We start from the raw sequence: 25,753 nt of genomic DNA, 5'->3' as shown, positions 1-25,753 counted from the left end.
CCCTCCTGTGTGCCCCACTCCCCAGCCCTTCCGGCTTCTCTCCTTTCCTCTCCCACTGGCACCAGCTGCAGGCAAACAGGAGGATCTTCAGGATGGAGAGTGTGGGAAGGGGCCGGTAAATTACATATTTACCAGCCCCTTCCATTTCTAAATGAGCACAATGAGTTATCGGTACTGATCACTCACTGGGGTTTATTTACTAAAGCTAGAGGGGGCAAAATTAGTCACAATTCTGCAGAGAAACCAATCAGCTTCTAACCACAGCTTGCTTAACCGCTTGCCGACCAGCTGCCGCAGTTGCACTGCGGCAACATGGCTCGGCTGCGCGAATCGCCGTCATGTTACTTTGGTAACATATTCGGGCACTAGGGGGCACGTGCACGCCCCCTGCTCGCCCACGGAGCCAATGCGAGTGCCCAGCGGTCGCGATCACCGCCGGGCGGTCACGATCACCGCCGGGCTCCCGCGATCACACACCAAGAACCAGGATCTATGTGTGTAAACACACAGTTTCTGGTTCTCTGAGGGGAGAACAGACAGATCGTCTGTTCATACAGAGTATGAACAGCGATCTGTCATCTCCCCTGCACAGTCCCCTCCCCCCTTCAGTTAGAACACACAATAGGCAACACAATAACCCCTTGATCGGCCCCTAGTGGTTAACCCCTTCACTGCCAGTGACATTTTTACAGTAATCAATGCATTTTTATTGCACTGATCGCTGTAAAAATGCCAATGGTCTCAAAAATGTGTCAAAATTGTCCAACGCGTCTGCCATAATGTCGCAGTCCCGATAAAATGCGCAGATCTCCACCATTACTAGTAAAAAAAAAAATGAATAATAAAAATGCCATAAAACTATCCCCTATTTTGTAGACACTATAACTTTTGCGCAAACCAATCAATATACGTTTATTGCAATTTTTTTTTACAAAAAATATGTAGAATACATATCGTCCTAAACTGGGGAACAAATTGTTGATATTTATTATAGCAAAAAAATTTTTAAATTGCGTTTTTTTCAAAATTGTCGCTCTTTTTTGTTTATAGCGCAAAAAATAAAAACCACAGAGGTGATCAAATGCCACCAAAGGAAAGCTCTATTTGTGGGAAAAAAAGGACGTCAATTTTGTTTGGGTGCAACGTCGCAGGACCGCGCAATTGTCAGTTAAATCGGCGCAGTGCGGAATCGCAAAAAGTGCTCTGGTCAGGAAGGGGGTAAAATCTTCCAGGGCTGAAGCAGTTAATTAAGCTTTAGCTATAAAACCTGGAAGCTGATTGGTTTCTCTGCAGAATTGTGACAAATTTGGCCCTTTCTAGCTTATTTATTTAGTAAATAAACCCCACTGTGTTCATTCATAACTGAAGCATGGTAAACTGTGTTTACCATGCTTCAGTTGATGAATGCACAGGAGCCTTTAGCTCCTGTTCATTCATTAACAGTGCAGAGTTAAGGCTGCAGAAAGAAACTGGGTAATGTGTTTTCTCAGTCTCTTTCTCTGTCTCAAAAATGAGACTTCATGGGTCTGTTTAGCCCCCTGATATCTCACCAGAGACCCCCCAACAGCAAAAATCCAAATAATATTTAAAACATTTGTAAAAATAATAAGTTTAACAATTGTAAAAAAATAGACACGAATTTTAAATTAGAATAAAAAGCAATTGCCAATTTGTAGCATTGATTAACCATGCCATTGTTTGCTGTGGAATGCTACATGCGCCACAGGTCACTATCTCCCTGGTAGGGGCCCCTGTGCATTACTTTGCCCAAGGGCCCATGATACTATTAAGGTGGCACTGGCTGCATGGGCACAGCTGCTGGTCCCAGTTTGATAACCATGGGGGTGAGTGTCCCCGAACACACACTGTCTACATTTGAGGACGTGCCCTGGCATCCATGCTGCCGTCAAATTGGGACCGGTGTCTGGGTAACCGCTGCGTCCCTGCCTACATGGGGATGCATGGAACACCGGTGCATCCTGTGCGGACAAAGATAGCCCTTCGCACAGGTATACAGAGAGCTATACCCATGTGAATGAGGTCTTAGTGTGCAAAGAGTGGATGTGAGCAGGTCTAACCCTCAATGGCACCCCGTGCCATGATTTTGCATGTGCCAAATCGCATGGTGCTGTGGCACCATGAAACTTGGTGCAGTGTGATTTTAAAAAAAGAATCAGAGACTTTTTCCCTGTGTTTCTGTGGGTAGGGCAGCCCATTGAAATGAATGGGCTGCCAACCCGCAAAGAGGGGTGTTGAGGGGAGTCAGCAGGCTCTTTACATCTCTCCTTTCACTTGATTGTTGGCCTGTGCTGCTGAAAAGTAGCTCAGCATTCGTAATACGCTAAGTTTCAAGCTGAACCTGCAGGAAGCTGTCACATGATAGCAGGACACCGACCCAATCAGAAGATGCGGCCGGGAATTTCTCTGCATCACTGCACTTAAAGGTGCAGGGGTGCTGGTGACATCATTGCAATACTATGGCCAGAACTCCCCCGATACTTCAACTTCTATGAATGAAACAGGATCTATGAATGGAGGAGGGTAATTAAAAGGGCTGCCCCCTCCATTCATAGATCGTGTTTTCATTCACATTTCATTCACTGATAAAAAGGCTTTTTTTTTACAGCCACTTTTACATCGGCTGTTCTAACTGGCAAAAAATATTAGTAATTCTGTTCAGCCAATCCTGTGACTCCCTCACCTCTGCCACAATGTATAGCCAGGAGGTGACTATTCACTAGGGCAGCACAATGTGATTTCTTCAAATTTCAACCTGCTCATTGGACTCCAAATCAACATCACACTGGTTGAGGCCGTTCCGCCTCTCCTACTTGTTAAAACAACCCACCTCCCATCCTTACATCCTCCCAAACTTCTCCTTCGAGACCCCAAGTACACCCCCCCCCCCCCCTTCAGCCTCCAGTGCTGAAAAGTAACCCCTCCCACCCTAACATATAAACACCTCCCCATTTAGCCCCCAGTGCCCTAAACATGTTATGATGCTGATACCTTGACACACCTCCTGCATCCTTGTGTGTGGGGATTTTCTGCATTTATCACTGCAAGCAATTATACCGCAGTATTTAAAGGGGAACTTCAGTCATTTTTTCATCTTTCCATCTATTAAATCTTCTGCCCTTATTGTTTTAACTTTGGATAGTAAAACATTTTTTTTCTGCCAGCAAATACCTTATACAGCCCACTTCCTGTTTCTTGGCTGATAAAAATCCTAGGCTTATGACATCATATACTCTCTCTCTCTCTCTCTCTCTCTCTCTCTCTCTCTCTCTCTCTCTCTCTCTCTCATAGCTCCCAACTGTCCCTGATTTGGAGGGACTGTCCCTGAGAGAGAGAGAGAGAGAGTTTGCCAGGAAAGGAAGGGGGGAAGAGTCATAAGAGGGCCAATGAGAGCTGCAGAGCTGGAGTTGTGTGTCTGTGTAAATCCAGGAAGTGAACAGGCAGCAGCTTCAGTTGCCCACAGTTAGAATTGTTGAAGCCAGACTCAGAGGACGGAGATTTCTGCAGCATATTGGGCAAGTACAGAATCACAGTGTATATAAGATAATATGCAAAGCGTTTGGAGGGAAGCTTCAGAATGGCAAAGATGATTTTATTACAAATTATGTGAGCAGACTGCAGCTCCTCTTTAAATTGCATTCAATACTCTTTAACCACATAAACCCCAGAAGGATTTACCCCCTTCCTGACCAGAGCACTTTTTGCGATTCGGCACTGCGTCGCTTTAACTGACAATTACACGGTCTTGTGATATTGCACCCAAACAAAATTGACCTCCTTTTTTCCCCAACAAACAGAGCTTTCTTTTGGTGGTATTTGATCGCTTCTGCGGTTTTTATTTTTTGCTCTATAAACAAAAAAGGAGCGACAATTTTGAAAAAAAAAAGCAATATTGTTTTACTTTCCTCTATAATTAATATCCCCCCAAAAATATATAAAAAGACATTTTTTTCCCCTCAGTTTAGGCCGATATGTATTCTTCTACATATTTTTGGTAAAAAAAAAAAAAAAATCGCAATAAGCGTATATTGATTGGTTTGCTCAAAATTTATAGCGTCTACAAAATAGGGGATAGATTTATGGCATTTTTATTATTAATTTATTTTTTTTATTAGTAATGGCGGCGATCTGCGATTTTTATCATGACTGCGGCATTATGGCGGACACATCGGACACTTTTGACACTATTTTGGGACCATTGTCATTTATACAGTGATCCGTGATATAAAAATGCACTGATTACAGTGTAAATGACACTGGCTGTGAAGGGGTTAACACTAGGGGGGCGATGAAGGGGTTAAGTGTGTCCTAGGGAGTGATTCTAACTGTGGGGGGTCAACAACACATGACAGCGATCACTGCTTCGCTGACAGAGAGCAGTGATCTCTGCCATGACACAAGCCAGAACGGGGAAATGCTTTGTTTACAAAGGCATCTCCCTGTTCTACCTTTCTGTGACACGATTGTGGGCACCCGGCGGACATCGAGTCACGGAGAACGCGGCAGCATGCGAGCCCGCAGTGCTGCTTCTTAAAGGGGATGTACCTGTACGCTCTTTTGCTCACCCGTGCCATTCTGCCGACGTATATCGTCGCGCAGCGGTCGGGAAGCGGTTAACAAATTCACAGCTGAACTGAATTATTTCTGCTTGGAGTTCTGCTTTAATATTATTAAATCTGACCTCCAGCTTTTCCTTCTGTCTTGCACAGTTGTACAGGCTCCTCTCCTGTACTGGAAATACTGACTGATTTCACTGCATACTGTGCGCATCTCACAGTGTGCATTAGAAACTGCAGCAAGATAGAGCTTTACTGGAGGACAGACAGCTTCATCTAGTCCTTTTTTCCCCAGTCTGACTGTCCCTGGATCGCCCTTTCATTAATTTGATTTCAATTTGTTCAATCATAGAGGCTCAACATCACATATGGGTGTAACCTAGGGTGGTCTGCATGCAATTACAGCTTGCCTAGGAACACCCACTCCTCCACACTGATTTGCACCCATTAAGGCTTTTTGATATTTGCATAACTGCTCCCAAGAGCCAGCCCACTGCTTGCATTAGAGCTAATGCCGCGTACACGCGATCGGAAATTCCGCCAGCAATACTCCGATGAGAGCTTTTTGTTGGAAAATGCGACCGTGTGTATGCTCCATCGGTCTTTTGCTGGCGGAATTCCAGCCAGCAAAAGATTGAGAGCAGGTTCTTTATTTTTCGGTCGGGAAAAGTTCCTATCCGAAAATGCGATCGTCTGTATGCAATTCGGACGTGCAAAAAACGATGCATGCTCGGAAACAATTTGATGCATGCAAGCATTGAACTTCATTTTCTCGGCTCGTCGTAGTGTTGTACGTCACCGCGATCTTGACGGTCGAAAGTTCAGGGAACTTTTGTGTGACCGTGTGTATGCAAGGCAAGCTTGAGCGGAATTCCGTCAGAAAAACCATCCAGGTTTTTTCTGATGGAAATTCCGATCGTGTGTACGCGGCATTAGGGTTCTTGAGAGGAGTAGGCAGGTTGCTAGGATGTTATCGGGAAGATATGTACAGTATAAGATATGTACAGTGCCCTGCCAGCTTCTCCCAGCAGCATTGCATAGAGAAGCACAGAGACCCAGAGATGGCATCACTGGGTAAAAAATAAGGTATGTAATTAAACCGAAAGTGGAAAGGTGTGTAGCACCCTCTAGTGTACAGTTTAGATAGGAAAATCTAGCTGACTCACAGTAGTTTAAAGTGTAACTCCACCTTTGTTGAGAAAAAAACATTCCCCTCTGGGTGATCGATGTACATTGCAAGGATTATAACAACCTTTGTTGCAGATTCCTACCTTTTGTTATTCAGAAGTAATCCCTGTGTGTTTGTCTGTGCCTCTGTGCATGGGTCTAATGCATACCTCCCAACTTTTTGAAGTGGGAAGGAGGGACACCTATTAGCAAAAGTATGCAGGCATAGGACACACCCCCTACCACGCCCCCTACAGGGGAATTATACAAATAAGATTGCTTAAACCCACAAATGTCTTTTTTTACCACTACTATTCCTTTATATTGGCTTTTGAAATTTACAAATGCAGCAGTTTAGAAATTGGATGGAAGGTTTGGCACTGGGAAACACTTTTTGAAAGATAAATAATGCATTTTATGTACAACTATATAGAGCAGACCAAAATGAGGGACAAATGAGGAGGAAAGAGGGACAGAGGGACTTTGTTCCAAATCAGGGACAGTTGGGAGCTATGCTAATGGGAGTGGTTTCATAATTTACTGTCAGGTGTGGACAGGGGAGGGCTGGCAGCCTTAGGCCTGGGGGGCAAGTCCAGTCAAGTGGCCCATAGAACCGGTGGTGGCAAAGTGATGGATCGGGAAAACGGTCTTTAAGGTTTTTCATGATCACAAAGGGGGGGGGGGGGCAGGGAGGACAATGTGGCCCTCCAGGGCCTGTGGGGGACTTGTACTACCATGGCCTTCAGGAACTAAATTGCAAGCAAGTCCCTGTATGAATCCCTCAGAGCTGAGGACCTGACCCCCCCCTCCGCAACTAGTGACGAACTACAAGTCCCAGCATTAACCCCTGAGATCTAAGGATGTGTCCCCTTAGATCCCACGGGTTCATGCTGTGCCCTGTAGTCCTTCACTAATTGGGGTGGGGGGTGACACATCCTCAGCTCTGAGGGGTTTAAGCTGGGACAGTGGGACCTGTAGTCCTTCACTAGTTGGGGGCGGGGGCAGGGGTGTGTGACACATCCTGAGCTCTGAGGGGTTCATGCTGGGACCTTTAGTCCTTCACTTTTGGGGTGTCACATCCCCAAAAGTAAAGGACTACAAGTCCCAGCATGAACCCTGGCTGAGATTTAGATTTAAGGATGTGATCTCCTCCTCTGCTGCCGGATCAAGCTCCCATGACACACATATGTTCTAATTCATTCACTGCTCCCAACCTCACCTCAGGCAGCTTGACCCGAGGCTCTAATAGGCTTCAAAATAGGGTGGACTCAGAGCGCAGAGCATTGTGCTCAGAGCCCTACCGGGTGTGTTAGAAAAGCAAATGAATATTTGCTTTTCTAACACTGAACTGCCTCTCTGCCAATCAGGAAGAGCGGGTCTAATACCCGTCACCTGATTGGCTGAAAGGAAAGGCGCTCCAATTGGATGTCTAGCAGGAGGAAAAGCATGGAGGAAGCATAGAGAACACAGGAGCTGCTGCCTGTCCGACAGTTCCCCGCCGTCACTCGCTGCCTGACCCGCCACCAAGATGGGGTAAGTGCCGGTCAGACAGCGGGCGAGGTGGGGTGCTGGTTAAATGCCGACGGGGGGGGGGGTAACATTGGCTGCATTTGATGGGGCACAGTGAGGCTGCAATTGATGGGGTTTTTTTCAGTCCTTTTTAGTTTGCACCCCCCCCCCCACCCCACCCCCCCACAAAAAACATTTTGAGCACCAGCCACCACTGACAGAGAGAGACATCGCTCCAAATTGTCCACACACAGAGAGACCACTACTCAAGAAAATTGCTTGATTCCTTTATCAACATAGTAAAGCCTTGTACACACCACTAGTTTTTTTTTTTTTTTTTTTTGCTCAATCCAGCGAGTTGAACAAAAAAACTGACAGCTCTGGTTGGAGCCGCTGAGCATGAGCAAAAGTGACCTGAGCATTGATCGCTTTTCAGAGTGGCAGTGCCTGCTGCAAGTGTATACAAGCCTTTGGGCGCACACTGGTGTGCTGCGGTTTGGCCGCAGTGCTTATGTACAGTTTTCCTTGGCCACAGTCCCATAGGCTTCTTTTAGGTTGTGCGTTTTTGCTGCAGTTTTTTTATAGCGCACCAAAGATGCAGCCATTTTTGTGCATGTTCAGAAAATGCAGCAAAAATGTGCAAACTAATAGAAGTCTATGGGACATGCAGGAAGACAGTGAGATCAACAACACTGCAGCAGACCAGTGTGAGCCCACTACATAGTACATAGGAGCAGGTACTGTACAGGCTGCTGAAAGAAACGTCCTTATCTGCAGAGAGAAGGGGGAGAGGAATATGGGAGAGAGAAGGGAGAGAGGCCGGTCACAGATCACTCACTTGAAAGTCAGCAGGCAGAAGGCTTAGGCTCAGTTATCAGCGTCCCATACAGATCACCGAAGGATCTCAGTTTGAACGTTCCCGCTCACACGTTCTATTCACAGAAGCAGCACACAGGCTGCCCGGAGTGTGGGCGGGCACAGTGAGAGATGGGGCTGGGGGAGGCAGAGCGGATCCACCCTCTTCCATTCAGCTGTGCTCAGTCCGAATGGACACAGAGTGTCAGCTCAGAAGCCGGGAACAGCACTGTGACAGGACAGATGTCCGATCACAGCACAAACATTCTTGCAGCTTCTGGGCTGTTATCCAGACCTGCCAGCCTCCCTCTGGAGTCACCAGTCAGCAGTAACACTCGGCCAACTGCACATGCTCAGTTCCCAGCTGGCAGCACATTGGCCTTTTTACTGGGAATCAGAGCGGCCTGGGGGGAAATTGCATCCCTGCCCCCCCCGGGCCCAGCCCGCCCCTGGGTGTGGAGCTGAAGAGCACTAATGAGGAAATCTGCTGGGCCTGCATCCCTTTAGACGTGTTCCTATTGAAAGTATCTCTCCAAAAATGACATTTTTGTTGCAGGGGATGCCTGAAATCCGACTTGTATCTTAGGCAGACTTCTGGGAAAATTGGTGAGCCAATCACACAAGCAGGAAATTATGTTTCTGGGGAGTGGTCAGTACACACTCTGTGTACAGAACAACTCCAGGTAGCCATATTGCATTGCATTCTCAGAAAATTGCAGTGGCTGCAGATTGAAAAGGAAGGGTAATTTTTAATAACATTCAATTACAATAAGATCAGTGTCGCAATTATATGTGCTATATTATTTTTTCTTTATTTGCTATTTTTTTCCCCACGAAAGTGAAGTTATCTTTTAAGTGAGTCTGGGTAATTGTTGTGGGTTCAGATTAAGGTTAGCGGGCAGGCTCTGCAGGCTGGGCTTCTAGTACCTCCCCCTGGCTTCTGGAAAGTTCCAGAACTTAGTGGGAGGGGATATGGAAACAAAAGGCAGAATATTCAAGGGATCTCTGCCAATCCCTGGGTAAGGACAGCCCAGGAGGTGGGGAGGTGGCTCTTAAATATTGGAGAGCCTGGTCGGTTGGGGAGGTTGTTGTCGGGTGGAAGATAGAGTGCTGAGGATTGTGAGGCCTGGGAGGGGACCCCGGTGCTGGGGGGCTCTGCTTCCAGGCTGGAGCTGAGGAAGGAAGGAGAGCAAGCTGAAGAGAGGGACCTTCACCACTCTTCAGTCTCATGCAGGAGACACCCTATCTAGCATGGGAAGACCTGTACAGCAGGAGGCCTGAACAGCAGTCTTAACCAAAGCAGCAGGATTCAAGGGAACAGTGTGCGTACCTCTACCTATCACTCTAAGAGCCAATAAGGGAAAGAGGCTACCAAGTGCAACATTTAGCAAGCTTTTATTGAGACACAGCTAACCTTAAATCCCTTGCTCTGGGACACTTTTCAATGCAGCCAGGTGGGATGGTAATTTTCTGAAGAGAAGACATAGAGCTCCTGCAAGTTTGGGATTTTAAGAGTTTCACCAAGGGGACATAGAGCTCCTGAAAGAGGAACTTTGCTACTGATCCATTAGAGACTGACATTATTCCAGAGAGAGTTCAGGATATGTTTCTCTTTTTATGGAAAAGAAGTTTGTTCTCAAGCTGTTCTACCAAGTTCAAATTGGGCATCCCGTTAAGCCTCATCTCTATCCATGCCGATTTCCCTTAATAAAACATCAAAAACAAGCCCATGGACTGGTTACTGATTCTGTACGAAAGTTGGAAAATGCGTGTTGCCTGACCATGCAGAAAAAGGGGGGGCCCAGAAACCAGTCACCCTTTAGGGCATGGGTCTCAAACTAGCGGCCCTCCAGCTTTTGCAAAAATACAAGTCCCATGAGGCATTGCAAGGCTGACAGTTACAAGCATGACTCCCTCAGGCAGAGGAATGATGGGACTTGTAGTTCCTCAACATCTGGAGGGCCACCAGTTTGAGACCTCTGCTTTAGGGTTTAGCGGTACAGGTGGTCATTAGCATGTACAAAAGGGGGGGAGAGGAGGAACCAGGCAGGGCAAACTATAAGTAGATTGAAGTTGAGCTCTAAATGACGATCATATTGATCAATACACAGCCCCTGCCTTCACCCGCCCCTCTCCTGAATTCTGACCGAGAACCTCCAATGTTTTATTAGAAGGGGAGCCTGCTCTGGGGTGCTGCTGATTTCGATTTCTGTAAATAATTGTTTTAGAAGTGTGATTGTGAGGAAATAGTTAATCCTGGTTAGGATACTTCTAGAAAGGCGCTCCAAGGGTTGTCCTCATTTTTTCCAGTCGCTTTGTGCCGTTGTCGTATCTCACTGCTTTTTTCTCATCAGCATGGACGTATTGTAAGGAACATAAGTCTACGCCGCAAACAGCAATAAATTTGTAATTACCCCACCACTGATTACACAATTAAACATAATCGACAATTGTTACAGAACCGTTTCCATTTTAGCTTTCCAGTCTAAAATTCAAGAGCTATTAAGTTATCTAAATAAGGAAAGACGTTATTAAAAGTGGAGGACAACCGCTGAGCGCTTCACAATATGGAAAGTCTTCCATTTGCAGCAGGAGTAGAACAACGCGTTTCGCTTTCCAGAGCGCCACCCGCCGGAGAGCGGAAAGTCTGCAAATAAAAAAAAGAAATATTTTCATTATAGTAATACAGATTTATGAGGAATTGCAGCAGAAATAAACTGCACATTTTTCACACTGGAATTTTGGTTGATATGTCATTCTTTGTCTAGTTCATTATCATTTTATTGTGGCAATTATATCTTCAATTTCTGGTTTAGTAAGTTTTTAAGAGTCATTTGGCAAGCTGCGGAAAAGAAAAGATTGCATCCCGCAGATTGGATTTCCCCGACGCCGGAATAGAAGTCTACTTGTGAAAGTAAATGTTTGGGTTCTGCGCCGGGAACGTTGGGTAAAACCATGCTGCAGATTGTTATCTGACAGGTCCACCCTCTGTAACTGATTTCCACTGACATTCTTCCAGGTTGCAAATAGATCGAGTTTATTCAGATTGGCTGATCCACATTAAATAATACGCTGCCAGAATAAAGTATTTATTCATTTAAAACATTTTTAAAGAGCCTGTATTAAAAAAAAATAAAAAAATTAAAAGTCAGCAGCTACAAATACTGTCACTTACTTGTTCAGGGAGCCCGCAATGTCGGCACTCGAAGCCAACCCATCCATCGGATTCAGGTGCAGGCGCCGGCATCCTAAGAGAGACAGGAAGTGAAGTCTTTACAGCCCGTTTCCGACTACACATGCGCGAATTGCGCTGCACTTTCTAAATGGTCCCGCTGTCTTCTGGGACCTGTGTGTGTCTCCCAGAAGGCAGTGGGGGGGAGGGAGGAAGGGCAGTAAATGACGTAGGTTGCCGCTGCGGCCTTACACGGAAGTGGGATTGGGTACCTGTGTTTTACAGGTATCCGCTCCCCCCTGAAAGGTGCCACACAGTGGTGGCTGGTGGTTTTTTGTTTGGGGGGGTGGCAAACAACCCCCCCCTCGCTGTCTTACCCCATCTAGGTGGTGGGCACATCCAGCAGCGGCGAGGATCGGGCATCGGCAGGCACATCGGGCAGTGGCGGGGATCGGGGCATCGGCTGCGCCGGCAGCGCCTGTATCTTTTCCTCCTTGCTTCCGCCGTGCGTCTCCACCCCTCCTCCTAGGTGTCCAATAGGATCGCCTGTCCTTTCAGCCAATCGGGTGACAAGTATCAGACCCGCTTCCTGATTGGCCAGGAGGAAGATCGGTGGTGCAACAGCGAATATTCATTCGCAGTTGTAACACCTGGGTGGGCTCATGGCACAATGCAATGCTCTGCGCCATGAGCCCACCCTCTTTTGAAGCTTATTAAAGCCTCTGGCTCTAATCAGGTGCTTAAAAAAAAACACCCCCGCCACTTTAATCAACGCGCTCGGCGTCCTGAAAGGGGCCGGACGCATGAATAGGGGGTAGCGGGATCATAGAGCTTTAATTAGGATGTGGCGGGCGTGGATAAAGGGGGCGGCGCCCGACCCCTAATGGACGGGCTGCCACTGGTGCCAAATGTGGCACCGAAGGGAGGGAGGAAGCAGATAAGCGGAGCTTCCACATTTGGGCCGCTTTAAAGTTGAATTCCACAATGTATGGTAATAGCTGCATCCACTCTCTCTCACCACGTGTATATTTGTATTTTTGTGGAGCCATGCACATCCACACCGATTTCTAAAATGACACGAGCCGGCCGGGAGAAGAACCCCACAGTACACACTGACCATTAGACATGTGCAGTTCATTTCATTCCGAACTGAATTTTGGACAACTTTTTCATTATTTGGAAATTCGGATGTATCCGAATTTCCAAATTTCAATAGTAACAAATTTAAACAAATCCAAAATAACAAAACAAAATTTCGGGCGAAGTTCGAATTCGAATCGTTTTCTAATCAAATTCAAATAGTTTTCCAATCAATTTTGATTTGTTTTTGAGTCGAATTCAAAATTCCAAAAACAATTAAATAGATTGGAAAAGAATAGAATAGATTAGAAAATAAAAGAATAGAAGAAAATAAAATAGAAAGAATATAACCATCTTCTGAAGTTTGAATTTCAAATAGAATAAATTCAAACTTAAATAGAATAGAATAGATATAACCATTTCACAGAATTTGAATAGAATAAATAGAATAGAAAAGAATAGAATCTAATAGAAAAGAAAAGAATAAAAATAAAAGAACAGAATAGAAAAAGAATAGAATAGAATGGAATAGAAAGAATATAATCATGTTCCAAAATTCGAATTTTGAATAGAATACATTTGATTTTGAAAGTAATTCGAATGGAATTCGATTTGAATCGATTCAAATTTGAATAAATGAAACAAATTCTGAAAACAAATTTAACTATATGAATTTATGTAAATAATGAATCGAAACAAATCAAAATAAAACAAATGTTCTTGTTCTGCACATGTCTACTAACCATATTTCATTTAAAAAAATGAGGTAGGGGACCTAGTGAGAGCTCAATCTCAGGCCCGCTGATACATGTTGTCTTCTTGGTAGCCCTATCTATGACAGGTGTTTTTTTTGTTTTTTTCTTATGCATGTGCTTGCCTGTTCCACTGGACATGAAATGGACACTATTTTTTGTACGGTATTGTTAACTTATGTTATCTTTTCTAGATGGATTACCATTCGCTTACTTACTAGCAATATAGGAAATCTTTATTTATTGTCCTGATGAAGTGGAAGCTTGATGAAACACGTAGACAGATAGTGTTGATTTGTATACATTACAATTGTGACCCTCAACACCTTGGATTTTTTGTAATTGGCTTTAAACTGATTTTACCAACATTCAAGTTTTCTGCTAATTGGTGTTTATATATACCACTGGTAAAGCATGTCCCCTTTTTTCTTTACATTGTTTTTTTTGTCATATTTCATTTTACCCCCTAAATATGGATACAATATTACACATGGTCTGAAAGCAGGAGTTAGCTGTTACAGCTCCATACAACAAAATTATTTTTAATGACTTGAAACTTGAAATGTATTTATTATTGATAAAAGATTAAAACAAAACTCGTGGTGTTTCCTAATATTGGTGGTCATCATGGGTGAGAGATTAATTCACTGTTGCTTATTACTCGAGGAACTTTGTGGGCCGCATCAGCATTATGGTTGCCCTCAAAGAGCCAAATGTATCTGTAAGACTATATACTGTACATTTATCCACTGCTTTTTTTCCCGGAGAATAAGTGATAAGTGGAGGAACTCAACCACACCCCACCAGCTGAATCGCATCGAACAGTAGATGTGGCCAAACAGTGGGAGGATCTTAAAGGGGCAAATACCAGGTGTGCCTTATGTGCAGAGTTCAGGGATGCGCTAAGTACAAAGTGCAAAGTTTAGGGGTACGATATGTACAGATTGCAGAGTTTAGGGGTGCGCTGTGTGCAGAGTTCAGGGATGTGCTATGTACAGAGTGCAAAGTTTAGGGGTGAACTACGCACAGAGTGCAGAGTTCAGGGGTGCGCTGTGTACAGAGTGCAGAGTTCAGGGGCATGCTACATACAGAATGCAGAGTTCATGGGTGTGCTACGTACAGAGTGCAGAGTTCAGGGGTGTGCTACGCACAGAGTGCAGAGTTCAGGGGTACACTGTGTACAGAGTGCAGAGTTCAGGAGCATGCTACATACAGAATGCAGAGTTCAGGGGTGTGCTACGTACAGAGTGCAGAGTTCAGGGGTGTGCTACGTACAGAGTGCAGAGTTCAGGGGTGTGCTATGTACAGAGTGCAGAGTTCAGGGGTGTGCTACGCACAGAGTGCAGAGATCAGGGGTGTGCTGTGTACAGAGTGCAGAGTTCAGGGGCATGCTACATACAGAATGCAGAGTTCAGGGGTGTGCTACGTACAGAGTGCAGAGTTCAGGGGTGTGCTATGTACAGAGTGCAGAGTTCAGGGGTGTGCTATGCACAGAGTGCAGAGTTCAGGGGTGTGCTATACGTACAGAGTGCAGAGTTTAGGGGTGCGCTGTGTGCAGATTGCAGAGTTCAGAGGCATGCTACATACAGAATGCAGCGTTCAGGGGTGTGCTACGAACAGATTGCAGAGTTTAGGGGTGCACTATGTACAGAGTAGAGAGTTCAGGTGTGCGTTACATACAGAGTGCAGGGTTTGGGGTGTGCTGTGTACAGTGTGCAGGGTTCAGCTGCCTTTAACAGGCTGATGCCCCATCCAACACACCACCTGCATCTCCCTTGTCCCCACCATGAGTGCAGGGCAGGCAGGGATCTGTGAGAGCCGCCGAGAGGACAGCTGTGTTTACAAGTGACACTGGTGAGAGGGGAATGGAGGGATAGAGCCGGAGGTGATGGAACAGAGTTCTGCCACAACCTGGTTGAAAAAAAGCTTTGGATGCGAGGGTCACATGAAATGGCCTGGTGGGCTGGATTCGGCCCCCGGGCCTTCTGTATGGGCAGGCTGGTTGCACTTAAATCGATTTATCGATCGACTTCAGTACAACCAACCTGTTGAGTTTTTTCCAGTTGATCACTGCCACCGGCTATAGCTGCTCTCATGACTGCTGACATCTGAAATGTACGTTTTTTTCTACTATCCTCAGACTTCTTGTTCTAGGGTTCTTCTTGTTCTAGGGTTCATTCTATGTTTATTCTTCATGCTCCCCTTATGTATGAGAACATGAGCCACCCTCTCCTGCTCACCCCAGAGATGGACTATAAATTTACCTGCAGACACATTCATGGGAATTGTAATATGCATAGGGTGGCGCATGTGTCCAGAAATAACAACACTACTCACTTTACGCTAGTAGCAGTGAGGTCCATCAATGGAGGATAGAGACAGAGGCGGCCCGTCTATTAAGGGCACACGGGCGTCACCTCCCCTAACCATGTGTCTGGCCCCCATGCATGACACTGGATGCATGCATTCCAATGGGGGGGGGGTTGAAGCACGTGATTAGAGCCAGAGGCTCTAATAGGCTTCAAAATAGGGTGGGCTCAAGGCGCAGAGCACTGCGAACCGAGCCCACCTAGGTGTTTTACAATAGCGAATGAATATTTTCTATTGAAACACTGAACCTCCTCCCAGCCAATCAGGAAGCGGGTCCTGAGACCCGTCGCCCGATTGGCTGAAAGGACAGGTGATCGGATTGGACGCCTAGAAGGAGGAAGGAGGAGATGCACAGGGGAACCGGCCGTGATGCAGAGGAGGAGAAGACCCGATGAAAGCCACAAGTCGCTGCCTGTCGCCCGTCCGCAACCTAGACGGGGTAAGTGTGAGGCTGGATGACCGTCCAACACCGCTCGCGAGAGCGTGGGGGGGGGGATGCGAATAGGTGGTGCGAGTGACCCAACTGACTGACTGACAGCAGGAAGCGGGGGTGGGGGGTGCCACTGGCCAACCGATCGATCGATCGTGGGGGGGTGGTTGTTTGACGCCCCCCCTCCAAGAAAAAAACACCATCCGCCACTGGATAGGGAGCATGCACAGGACAAAGAAGCCTATAAAAAAGGATATGAGGTTTTTTTTTTTCCTTTTAAAAAAACAGCCATGGTATACTTGATCATTTATGATTAATATAAAAAAAATTTAACTTAGTATTACTTTAAATAGCCTGTTTGGTGCCACTACACATGGTGAGCGTGCACATGCTGCAAGATAGGAGCAAGGATACAACAGTGTCAGCTGGCCTTGATCTTCCTGACAGAAGCTTTCTTTGGATCTAATCTTGGTACTAGAACGTCAGAAGGTCTTAATTAGTGCTGGGACATTGATATATTTACATGATATTAAAGTGATTGTAAAGTCTCATTTTTTTTCTATGAAAATAACAAACATGTTATACTTACCTTTAATGGCATCCCAGTCTAATGCCCCGTACACACGGTCAGACTTTGTTCGGACATTCCAACAACAAAATCCTAGGATTTTTTCCGACGGATGTTGGCTCAAACTTGTCTTGAATACACACGGTCACACAAAGTTGTCGGAAAATTCGATCATTCTGAACGCGGTGACGTAAAACACGTACGTCGGGACTATAAACGGGGCAGTAGCCAATAGCTTTCATCTCTTTATTTATTCTGAGCATGTGTGGCACTTTGTGCGTCGAATTTGTCTACACACTATCGGAAATTCCGACAACGGATTTTGTTGTCGGAAAATTTTATAGCCTGCTCTCAAACTTTGTGTGTCGGAAAATCCGATGGAAAATGTGTGATGGAGCCAACACACGGTCGGAATTTCCGACAACAAGGTCCTATCACACATTTTCCATCGGAAAATCCGACCGTGTGTACGGGGCATTAGTCTGTAGGGTTCAATATTGAGTTGGCCCACCCTTTGCAGCTATAACAGCTTCAACTCTTCTGGGAAGGCTGTCCACAAGGTTTAGGAGTGTGTCTATGGGAATGTTTGACCATTCTTCCAGAAGAGCATTTGTGAGGTCAGGCACTGATGTTGGACGAGAAGGCCTGGCTCGCAGTCTCTGCTCTAATTCATCCCAAAGGTGTTCTATCGGGTTGAGGTGATGACTGAGCAGGCCAGTCAAGTTCCTCCACCCCAAACTCGCTCATCCATGTCTTCATGGACCTTGCTTTGTGCACTGGTCCAAATCATTTAATGGAGTGGGGATTATGGTGTGGGGTTGTTTTTCAGGGGTTGGGTTGGGCCCCTTAGTTCCAGTGAAGGGAACTCTTAAAGGTGTCAGCATACCAAGACATTTTGGACAATTTCATTTGTGGAGATGGCCCCTTCCTGTTCCAACATGACTGCACATCAGTGCACAAAGCAAGGTCCATAAAAGACATGGATAAGCATGCTTGGGGTGGAGGAACTTGACTGGCCTGCACAGAGTCCTGACCTGAACCTGATAGAACACCTTTGGTATGAACTAGAGCAGAGACTGGCCTTCTCATCCCACAACAGTGCTGGACCTCACAAATGAGCTTTTGGAAGAATGGTCAAACATTCCCATAGACACACTCCTAAACCTTGTGGACAGCTTTCCCAGAAGAGTTGAAGCTGTTATAGCTGCAAAGGGTGGGCCAACTCAATATTGAACCCTACGGACTAAGGCCCCTTTCACACGGTCGGACCGTTCAGGTCCGCCTGTCAGTTTTGACGGCGGACCTGAACGGGCGATCCATGTTAGCCTATGGAGCGTCGGATGTCAGCGGAGACATGTCCGCTGACATCCGACCCCATCCGATCCACTAAAAGCAGACGGATGGCTCTACGTCCAGATCCGTCACTATCGGATCGGGTGAGATTTGACGAAAACGGACACACTATCCGTTTTCGTCCGATCCCTCCATAGGCGGCAGCGGCGCCTGACAAGCCCCTCCCCGCTCAGTGAGCAGAGAGGGACCTGTCATCCGCCGGCTCAGCGGAAATCAATGGACAGATCTCCCGCTGAGCCGGCGGACCGAGGCGGGCTCTGTAGAAACAGAGTCCGCCTCATGTGAAAGGGGCCTAAGACTGAGATGCCATTCAAGTTCTTGTGCATGCAAAGGCAGACGACCCAATAGTTTTGACAAATTTAGTGTATGTGTATATCCATTGTGTGTGTGTGTATTTTAGTATAGAGAGATTTAACTCCTTTAGTATGTAGATGGTAAATACTTAAAGTGATTGTAAAGGTAAAATGTTGTTTTTTAAATAAATAACAAACATGTCATACTTACCTCCACTGTGCAGCTCGTTTTGCACAGAGTGGCCCCGAACCTGCTCTTCTGGGGTCCCCAGGCGGCTCTCGGGGCTCCTCCCCACATCTGATAACCCCATAGAAGAAGCGCTTCCCCAAGGGGGTTACCTTCCATAGAAGCCGAATGCAGGACTCGGCCCCGCCCCCCGGCACTCGCATCATTGGATTTGATTGAGAGCAGCGAGAGCCAAGGGCTGCGCTGTTATCAATCTATCCAATCAAGAGCCGAGAACCCCGGGCAGAGAGACAGCGCGTCCCCGTGGGCCAAGTTCGAGGGTTCAGGTAAGTAAAATGGGGGGGGGGGGGGGGCTGGGGGGCCGGTCACTGCCAGGTGTATTTTCACCTTAATGTATAGGATGCATTAAGGTGAAAAAACACAAGGGCACACCTCCCAACTTTTTGAGATGGGAATGAGGGACACCTACTAGCAAACGTATGTAGGCATAGGACACGCCCCCCCTGCCACACCCCCTTAAAGGAGAATTAACCAAAAAGAGGTTAATTAAATCCACAAGGGTATTTTTTTTACCACTACTATTCCTTTACATTGACTTTTAAAATTTACAAATGCAGCAATTTAGAAATTGGATAAAAGGTTTAGCGCCGAGAAACACTTTTTAAACAATAAATTGTGCATTTTATATACAACTATATAGATCGGACCAGAATGAGTGACAAATGAGGAGGAAAGAGGGACAGAGGGACATTGCTCCAAATCAGGGACAGTCCCTCAAAATCAGGGACAGTTGGGAGGTATGCACAAGGGTTTACAACCCCTTTAAGAATTTTGTTATTGTTTTTTTTGCTATGGGTTACTCCTCATTATACTTTCCATGTAGTAAAGCAGGGGTCTTCAAACTATGGCCCTCCAGTTGTTCAGGAACTACAATTCCCATCATGCCTAGTCATGTCTGTGAATGTCAAACTTTTACAATGCCTTATGTGACGTGTAGTTCCACAACAGCTGGAGGGCTGTAGTTTGAAGATCCCTGTAGTAAAGCATCAATAGGTGTGGTTCAGCTCCTATTTAGGGCTACTTGAGAGGTCGAAACGCGTCTTTGTGAACTGGTTGTCTTTTACATTTTTTGCCCAGATGTTTCTGAATACTAACAGTGATGTTTCGAATTATCCATGCTGATCCGTCTTCTTCTGGACTCACAAAATCTTCTTCCGCAACGTTTGCCCTTCAGACGTCCCCGCGTTGCCCCCCTGGAAACCCGCTTTTGGCGATCCTGCCTCTGCGCCAGCCTCCTATTCCCGCTCTAGAAGTGAGATTATGTGTTGCTAATTGTGCCTGCCGATGATTAATTGCTGCTGGCTCTCTAGACGGAGATGTGTGTTTAGGATTCCGGAGCTGTAGAGAATTAATAGCATCATTTCAAGATGTCTACAGAGCGGAAACCGCCGCAGTCATCCCTCCGCTCCTCTTTGCTAAACGCTCGCTCCTCCGATATGTCTAACTTATCCACCAGCCGAGCCCAGAGCCCGTCGCTCTCATTGTTACTGTAACAATACTTTCCACAACACCTGCAGGAGAACACAACGCAAATAAATCACAACACAAAACCAAACAAAGAAGGGAATCAATAAATGCTTATAGAGTTATGGATATCTACGGCGGGCCTGGAAAAGGAGAATAGGAACAAATAACACATCATACCTCAAAAACGAGGTGGGGGGTGTTTATTATAATAACACTCATTGGCGTGTGCCTAGGGCGGGCGGGGTCAGAGAGGGCACCACCAAGGTTGTAATAACTTTTCTCCTTTTTCCATATATATCTAGACATTTGTGGCTTACTTCTCTCAGAACCTGCAGGAGGGAGGGGTGCTAGGAAGATGAGAATAGTCACAAGGCTCTTTACAGTTCAAAAAACATCACAGAATCATATTTACTAGGTCTTGTTAAGCTGGCCACACACGTATCAGTTTTTTTGTTGATCAGCCAGCAGGTTGCTCGAAAAAAAAACAAAGAATAGATTCCCCCAGGTACACAATCAAGGTGGATGGGGGAATCCTCTCTGTGGGTTTTTTGAACTATAAAGAGCCTTAAGGCCGGCCATACACAGATCAAATCTCGATTCGAACTGTTAATGGGCAGGCTGAATGTACCAAGTTGATCAATCGATCAACTTAGGTACAACCAGCCTGTCAGATTCTCTTGCGATTTTCGCTAGCGGCTGCTATCTCAACCTGCAGAAACTCATTTCAATATTCTTTTCGCAGTGCTTCTGGGGAAGGGGGTGGGGGTGGGTGGTATGTGGACGGTGTCAGTAGTTTTTTTATTTTTAATAATTGATTTTTTTACAATTTAATTTGTTTTTAATTTTTTTTTCACAATGCTTTTTGGGGGGAGGGGGTTGGGGCAGTGAACAGTGTTGGTAGGGCAAGGGAGAGTGGTGTCAGTAGTTTTTTATTTATTTTTTAAACACTTTTTCATTTTTTTAGAATTTTCTTACAATATTTTTTTATATATTTTTGGGGAGGCTTTGGTGAGATGTCAGGGGTCTAAACAGGCCTTGAAACTTGCAGGAGCCGCCGCAGAAAAGCAGGCATCTCCCGCACCTCGCGAGAGACTTGAGATGTCTGAGGAGGCGTGTAGTAGGAGTATTTTGTGAGGGAGGTGTGTAGTAGGAGTATCATATGAAGGAGGTGTGTAGTAGGAGTATTGTGTGAGGAAGTGTGTAGGAGTATTGTGTGAGGAAGTGTGTAGTAGGAGTATTGTGTGAGGAAGTGTGTAGTAGGAGTATTGTGTGAGGGAGGTGTGTAGCAGGAGTATCGTGTGAGGGAGGTGTGTAGAAGGAGTATCATATGAAGGAGGTGTGTAGTAGGAGTATTGTGTGAGGAAGTGTGTAGTAGGAGTATTGTGTGAGGAAGTGTGTAGTAGGAGTATTGCGTGAGGGAGGTGTGTAGTAGGAGTATTGTGTGAGGGAGGTGTGTAGTAGGAGTATTGTGTGAGGGAGGTGTGTAGAAAGAGTATTGTGTGAGGGAGGTGTGTAGTAGGAGTATTGTGTGAGGGAGGTGTGTAGTAGGAGCAGGCCGGTACAAGGGGTGGGCAGAAGGGGCGGATGCCCTGGGCGGGACCATTTACTGGAGGAAGGGGGGCGCAGTAGAGGCCACACTACAGACTGCTTTGATCTGTGGCTGTATGATCCATCCAGGGCAGGCTATGGTGAGTCTGCATTCATAGGCATGAGGCTGAAAATATGGTCACAGAGAGAGAGGCTGCGATTATGGTCACAGAGAGGCTGCAATTATGGTCACAGAGGCTGCGATTATGGTCACAGAGAGGCTGCAATTATGGTCACAGAGGCTGCGATTATGGTCACAGAGAGGCTGCAATTATGGTCACAGAGGCTGCGATTATGGTCACAGAGAGGCTGCAATTATGGGCACAGAGGCTGCGATTATGTTTACAGAGAGAGAGGCTGTGATTATGGTCTCACAGGCTGTGATTATGGTCACAGAGGCTGCGATTATGGTCACAGAGAGAGAGGCTGCGATTATGGTCACAGAGGCTGCGATTATGGTCACAGTGAGGCTGCAATTATGGGCACAGAGGCTCCGATTATGTTTACAGAGAGAGAGGCTGTGATTATGGTCTCACAGGCTGTGATTTTGGTCACAGAGAGGCTGCAATTATGGGCACAGAGGCTGCGATTATGTTTACAGAGAGAGAGGCTGTGATTATGGTCTCACAGGCTGCGATTATGGTCACAGGGAGAGAGAGGCTGCGATTATGGTCACAGAGGCTGTGATTATGGTCACAGAGGCTGCGATTATGGTCACAGAGAGGCTGCGATTATGGGCAGAGAGAGAGGGGCTGAAACTATGGGCACAGAGAGGCTGCGATTATGGTCACAGAGGCTGTGATTATGGGCACAGTGAGGCTGCAATTATGGGCATAGTGAGGCGGCATTGATGGGCACAGCTGTAGGCTGCATTTGATGGGCACTGGTGAGACTGCATTGATCTCTTGTATCATGTCTGCAGTCTCTGAGGGGAGTTTGCTTAATTAGCAATGGTATTGGTAATATGCAGCAGGAAGGGGGTTAATGCACTGTCACTGATGCATTAGTATAGATCCCATCGTCTGTAGGCGCTGTAGCTTTTCACGGGGGGGGGGGGGGCGCAGTTTTTCATCTTCGCCCTGGGCACCGGATGACCTTGTCCCGGCACTGAGTAGGAGTATTGATATTACTCGGAGTAGTTTCCTAGACCAGTGTTTCTCAACTCCAGTCCTCAAGGTGCCCCAACAGGTCATGTTTTCAGGATTTCCCTCAGATGAAACGGCTGTGGTAATTACTAAGGCAGTGCAACCGATCAAATCACCTGTGCAAAATAATGGAAATCCTGAAAACATGACTTGTTGGGGCGCCTTGAAGACTGGAGTTGAGAAATACTGTCCTAGACACATAGAACAATTGGAATCTGAATTTTTATTAAGAAACGACGGAGCAGCTGCTGGACCTCCAACCAGGAGCCAAATATTAATCTATTGATTCCATTCTCGGGTTATTATGGAGCGACACAGTCTGTATATTACATATCTCTGTGTTAATTATGATACATACTGAAGAATTATTGCTAGAAAACTGTTACTGGAAACAATAAAAGTGTTTTATTTGAATAACTGATACAATTTATTACCATTCAGCAATATTTTTATTACCGCTTCGCTCGTCGTCTTGCTACTAAAAGCCGCAGTACATTAACTTGCTGAGATATTTAGAAAAAGTAAGATAAACCCAACAAGATTAAAAGAGAATGAAAGATGGGATGTGTTCATGTAGACAAAACTTAGATTAAAATCTCATCGTCCTGACTCTGCAGAACGATCATTAGAACAACCAATCACAGAGCGGGACGGGGGAGGGGGGGGGCGGAATTATTTGTCCTCAGAACTCCTCTCATGCTGCACCCCCTCTTTGGAATTCAGTCCGCCTGCTATCAATCATTGTACCTGCATTGGGATTTATAAGAAGCCCAATCTACAATCTGCCATTTCTATTTACATTGGAACCTTGATTTGGATAATTATGTAAATTTTTCCAGCAATTTTGATCTTATATTCATTAGATATTTACAAGGCTTAAAGACGACAAGTATTTTGTAGATAAGCTTTGCTAGTGCTTAGTAGGGATGAGCTTCGAGTTCGAGTCAAACTCATGTTCGACTCAAACATCGGCTGTTTGCCAGTTCTCCGAACAGCGAACAATTTGGGGTGTTCGCGGCAAATTCGAAAGACGCGGAACACCCTTTAAAAGTCTATGGGAGAAATCAAAAGTGCTAATTTTAAAGGCTTATATGCATGGTATTGTCATAAAAAGTGTTTGGGGACCTGGGTCCTGCCCCAGGGGACAAGAATCATTGCAAAAAAAAGTTTTAAAAACGGACGTTTTTTCAGGAGCAGTTATTTTAATAATGCTTAAAGTGAAACAATAAAAGTGTAATATTCCTTTAAATTTCGTACCTGGGGGGTGTCTATAGTATGCCTGTAAAGGGGCGCATGTTTCCCGTGTTTAGAACAGTCTGACAGCAAAATGACATTTCAAAGGAAAAAAAGTCATTTAAAACTACTCGTGGCTATTAATGAATTGCCGGTCCGACAATACACATAAAAGTTCATTGAAAAAAACGGCATGGGAATTCCCCACAGGGGAACCCCGAACCAAAATTTTAAAAAAAAAATGACGTGGGGATCCCCCTAAATTCCATACCAGGCCCTTCAGGTCTGGTATGGATATTAAGTGGGACCCCGGCCAAAATTAAAAAAAAAAAATGGCGTGGGGGCCCCCTCAAAATCTATACCAGACCCTTCAGGTCTGGTATGGATTTTAAGGGGTACCCCGCGCCAAAATTTTTTTTTTAAATGGCGTTGGGTCCCCCCAAAAATCCATACCAGACCCTTATCCGAGCACGCAACCTGGCAGGCCGCAGAAATAGAGGGGGGACGAGAGAACGCCCCTCCCCCTGAACCGTACCAGGCCACATGCCCTCAACATTGGGAGGGTGCTTTGGGGTAGCCCCCCAAAACACCTTGTCCCCATGTTGATGAGGACAAGGGCCTCATCCCCACAACCCTTGCCCGGTGGTTGTGGGGGTCTGCGGGCGGGGGGCTTATCGGAATCTGGAAGCCCCCTTTAACAAGGGGACCCCCAGATCCCGGCCTTCCCCCCTGTGTGAAATGGTAAGGGGGTACTTGTACCCCTACCATTTCACAAAAAAACTGTCAAAAATGTTAAAAATGACAAGAGACAGTTTTTGACAATTCCTTTATTTAAATGCTTCTTCTTTCTTCTATCTTCTATCTCCTTTCTTCTATCTTCTATCTTCCTTTGGTTTCTTCCTCCATCTTCTTCTTCTGGTTCTTCTGGTTCTTCCTCCGGTGTTCTCGTCCGGCATCTTCCTCCGCAGCGTCGGCGTCTTCTTCCCTTCTTCTCCTCGGGCTGCTCCGCCGTCACCCATTACATAACCCCGCCCCCTTCTGACGTCACGGGGAATGCCACAGGGAAGTCCCCGTCAAGTCCCCGTGCATCAGAGGGGGGCGGGGTCACTGGGTGGATCCGCCCTCCGTTATTTAAGAAACGTCAGAAGAGGAGAAGCGTCACACAGCGGAAGCCTTCCTCCATGCCATCATGGATGCGGAGCGGCCCGAGGAGAAGAAGGGAAGAAGATGCCGACGCCACGGAGGAAGATGCCGGACGAGAACACTGGAGGAAGAACCAGAATAACCAGAAGAAGAAGATGGAGGAAGAAACCGAAGGAAGATAGAAGATAGAAGATAGAAGAAAGAAGATAGAAGAAAGAAGAAGCATTTAAATAAAGGAATTGTCAAAAACTGTCTCTTGTAATTTTTAACATTTTTGAAATGGTAGGGGTACTTTTGTACCCCCTTACCATTTCACACAGGGGGGAGGGCTGGGATCTGGGGGTCCCCTTGTTAAAGGGGGCTTCCAGACCCCAATAAGCCCCCCCGCCCGCAGACCCCCACAACCACCGGGCAAGGGTTGTGGGGATGAGGCCCTTGCCCCCATCAACGTGAGATGAAACGTACGTCGGATGGTTGACGCGCTGACGTCATCGCTGAGTATCTCGTACCTCATCCTGAACGGGTGTCCATTAGCCAGCCGGCTGCAGCTATTTCCTTATGTTTTTATCCTTGTCCTACATGTAAGTGCAACTTTTAAACTCATTAAATCTTGGTCTCTACGATTTTACACTATGGAGAGCAGTTGTTTGATTATTTTTCCGGGTCCTGCCTATTGAATGTCGGGTTGGATGGAGCTACCTTGTTTGGTCCTGGTCCTTCATTGAAAGCCGTGGTGTGATGTTTCCAGCATTGATTATCAGGTTGCCATACAAGCTTGCCAAAGCTTGCCATCTGGTAAGCGTTTAGC

Source organism: Aquarana catesbeiana, linkage group LG10, assembly GCF_042186555.1.
Source record: "Aquarana catesbeiana isolate 2022-GZ linkage group LG10, ASM4218655v1, whole genome shotgun sequence".
Lineage (NCBI taxonomy): Eukaryota > Metazoa > Chordata > Amphibia > Anura > Ranidae > Aquarana > Aquarana catesbeiana.
This window is presented reverse-complemented; position numbering follows the sequence as displayed.